The sequence below is a fragment of the Orycteropus afer genome, unplaced genomic scaffold (assembly GCF_000298275.1).
Source record: "Orycteropus afer afer isolate SDZICR_OR568_19922 unplaced genomic scaffold, OryAfe1.0 scaffold00005, whole genome shotgun sequence".
Taxonomy (NCBI): domain Eukaryota; kingdom Metazoa; phylum Chordata; class Mammalia; order Tubulidentata; family Orycteropodidae; genus Orycteropus; species Orycteropus afer.
Window position 1 is genome coordinate 22,730,778 of NW_006921592.1, and position 4,216 is coordinate 22,734,993.

The following is a 4,216-nucleotide window of genomic DNA, read 5'->3' on the forward strand; positions in this document are numbered from 1 at the left end:
GGGACCATTCCCTGGAGAAGGATGTCATGCTTGGTAGGGTGGAGGGTCGACGAAAGAGGGGGAGGCCTTCAGGGAGATGGATTGATACAGTGGCTGCGATGATGGGCTCGAGTATAGCAGGGATTGTGGAGCTGGCGCGGGATCGGGCAGTGTTTCGTTCTGCTGTGCTCGGGGTCGCTATGAGTCGGAAACGACTCGACGGCACTTAACAACAACAACAACAGATGTGGTGGTTAAAATTATAAGGTGTTGTAGTTAAAGTTGAGTGTCATTGTGGCTGGGCCATGGTTTTGAGTGGTCAGGCATTTGGATGTAGTTATTCCACATGATGAGATTGTAGTAATCTCCATGGTGGAATCTGTTATGAGCAGCTAAGTAGTTGATTTGGGGGCGTGGCCTGCTTTCAGTATATAAGGAGAAGCTTTGAGAATGGTCTCTGAGCTTTTGGCAAATATGGATCCTGCGTTTGGCTAAGTCACCAGCCAGATCACAGTTTGCCATGTTGCCTGCCGATCTTGGGGCTGTTCCTGCACTTGAACTAGTGGCCTGCCATATTGCCTGCTAATCTTGGTACTGTGCTATTTAACCTGCTGATCTGGTGTTTATCACCCTCAGCAGCCAGCAGCTGTATGATTTAGGAGATGCTTCTAGCTCCAGTGGGCCTGGAATAAGAGTCAGAGCTGAAGCCCAAGGTCGGGGGGCCTTCACCAAGTCCCTAAGGCTGGTATTCTGAATTTGGGCTTCTAGGCTTCTAAACTGTCAGAGAATAAATTCCTGTTTGATAAAGCCATCCATTTGTAGTATTTCTGTTACAGCAGCAGTAGAGAACCAAGACACTAGGCAGAAGTGAGCTGAAATGGACTGGTATTGGTGATTCTGAATTGGACAATCTTCTGGTCTGCTATACTGGCAATGTCAAGATGGATGATGTTGAGTTCATTGTCAAAAAGAACATTTGAAGATACATCCTGAAGTACAGTGTTGTCAGTGATAGGATAATAACTGTTAATATGAGGAAGACTAGCTAATATGGCTGTTACTCAGATTTACACAATAACCACCAAAGGCAGAGATGAAGAAATTGAAGATTTTTACCAACTTCTGCAGTCTGAAATTGACCAAACATGTAATCAAGATTCATTGATAATTACTGGTGATTGGAGTGGAAAGTTGGAAACAAAAAAGGATTGGTAGTTGGAAAATATGACCTTGGAACAATGCTGGAGATCACATGGTTGAATTTTGCAAAACCAATTACCAACTTATTTCAAATACTTAAAAAAAAAAAAAAACAACGTAGCAACTATATGCATGTACCTTACCAGATGGGGGGCGAATACACAGGAATCAGATTAACTACATCTGTGGAAAGAGGTGACTGAGAAGGTCAGTATCATCACTTGGAGCAAGGCCAGGGACTGACTGTGGAACAGACCTTCAGTTGCTAATATGTAAATTCAAGTTGAAGCTGAAGAAAATTGACAAGTTCAGGCAAGCTAAAATATGACCTTGATTATATTCCACCTGAATTTAGAGACCCTCTGAAGAAAAGATTTGACGTGTTGAACACCAGTGACCATAGACCAGACAAGTTGTGGGATGACATCATTGACATCATACATGAAGAAAGCAAAATGTCATTAAAAAGACAAGAAAGAAAGACGAAGATGTATGTCAGAAGAAACTCTGAAACTTGTTATTGAGTATACAGTAGCTAAAGTGAGTGGAAGAAATGGTGAGGTGAAAGAGCTGAACAGGAGATTTCAAAGAGTGGCTCGAGAAGACAAAGGAAAGTATTATGAGATGTGCATAGACCTGGAGTTAGAAAACCAAAAAGAAGGGACATGCTTGGCATTTCTCAAGCTTAAAGTAACAGAAGAAAAAAATTCAAGCCTTGAGTCTCAATATTGAAAGATGCAAGAAGCGTCAAAAGAAGAAGTAAGTATACAGAGTCACTGTGCCAGAAAGAATTGGTCCACATCCAGCCATCTCAGGAGGCAGCATTTCATAAAGAATCAATGGTATTGAGGGGAGAGGTCCAAGCTACACTGAAGGCACTAGTGAAATACAAGGCTCCAGGAATTGACAGAATACCCATTGAGATGTTTCAACAAGTAGATGCAACGCTGGAAGTGCTCACTTGCCTATCTGTCTTAGAAATTTGGAGGAGAACTATTTGGAAAACCGTTTGGAAGGGATCTATATTTATTCCCACTACAAAGAAAGGTGATCCAACAGAATGTAGAAATTTTCAAACAGTATCATTAATATCACACACAAGTAAAATTTTGATGAAAGTAATTAAAAAAATGGTTGCAGCAGTACATTAACAGGGCACAGCAGAAATTCAAGCTAGATTCAGAAGAGGGTGTGGAATGAGGGGTATCATTGATGATGTCAGATGGATTTTGGCTGAAAGTAGAGAACACCAGAAAGATTTTTACCTCTGTTTTATTGATTGAACAAAGGCATTTGAATGGGTGGATCATAACAAATTATGGATAATATTGTGAAGAATGGGAATTCTAGAACACTTAATTATGCTCATGAGGAACCTGTGCATAGACCAAGAGGCAGTTGTTTGAACAGAAAAAGGGATACAGTGGTAGTTAAGGTTGTGTGTCAACTTGGCTGGACCTGGTTGAGTGGCTGGACAGCTGGTGGTACTTATTCCCCATGATGAGACTGTCAATCAGCTCCATGGTGAGATCTACCACAAGCAGCTCAGTAGCTGCTTAAGGACTGTGGTCTGTTTCCTGTATAGAAGAAGGAGCTTTGGGAATGGTCTCTAGTTGATGGCACACTTGAACCCTACATGTAGCCAAGTCATTGTTCAGTGGCCTGCCATATTGTCCTGCCAATTTAGGGACTTTTAATGGACTTGAATTAATGGCCTGTTGTGTGGTTTGGTAGCATCAGGACTACCTTTTTACTTGTCGACGCTGGGTTTGTCAGCCTCAGCAGCTAGTGGTTTCCTGAGTGAAGAGATGCCTCTAGTTTCAGTGGGCCAAGAGCAGGAGGCAGAACTGAAGCCCAAGGTTGGGCTTTGACCCAGCCCCTAGAGCCTGGCACTTGACTTGGACTTCTAGCCTCCAAAACTGTAAGCGAACAAACTCCTGTTTGTGAAAGCATCCCATTTGTGGTATATTCCAGTAAGAGTGGCACTAGGTAACCAAAACAGATACTATGTGGTTTAAAATCAGGAAAGATGTCCTTTCACCACACTTATTCAATCTGTATACTGAGTAGATAATCTGAGAAGCTGGACTATATGAAGAAGAATGTGGCATCAGGATTGGAAGAAGAGTCATTAACAACCTGCAACATATAGATGACACAGCCTTGCTTGCTGAAAGTGATGAGGATTTGAAGCACTGATGAAGATCAAATACTGCAGCCTTCAGTATGAATTTCAACATAAAAATCCTGACAACTGGACCAATAAGCAACATCATGATAAATGGAGAAAAGATAGATGTTGTCAAGGATTCATTTTACTTGGATCTACAATCAACACCCATGGAAGCAGCAGTCTTTAAATCAGATGTTGTACTGGGCAGATCTGCTCCAAAAGACCTCTTTAAAATGTTGAAGAACAAAGATGTCAGTTTGAAGACGAAGGTGTGCCTGACCCAAGCCATGGTATTTTCAATAGCCTTATGTGCATGTGAAAGCTGGACAATGAAGGAAGAAGGAAGACAGTAGAAGAATTGATGAATTTGCATTATGGTGTTGGTAAAGAATACTGGATATACCGTAGACTACCGGAAGAACCAACAAATTTGTCTTGGAAGAAGTGCAGCTAAAAGGCTCCTTAGAAGTGAGAATGGCCAGACTTCATCTCTTGTATTTTGGTTATGTTATTAGGAGGGAATAGCCCTTGAGAAGGATATGATGCTTGATAGAGTAGAGGGTCAAAGAAAAAGGGGAAGATCCTCAACAAGATGGATTGACCAGTGGCTGCAACATTGGGCTCAAGCATAGCAAGGATTGTGGGGGTGATGCAGGCTTGGCAGTGTTATGTTCTGTTGTACACGGGTAGCTATGGGTCAAAACCAGCTCGATGACACCTAACAACAAAAACAGTTATCAACCGGGAGTCCCTGGGTGGTGCAATGAGTTAATGTGCTTCACTGGTAACCAAAAGATTGGAGGTTCTAGTCCACTCAGAGGTGCTTCAGAAGTAAGTCTGGTGATCTATTTAAAAAAAAAAAAA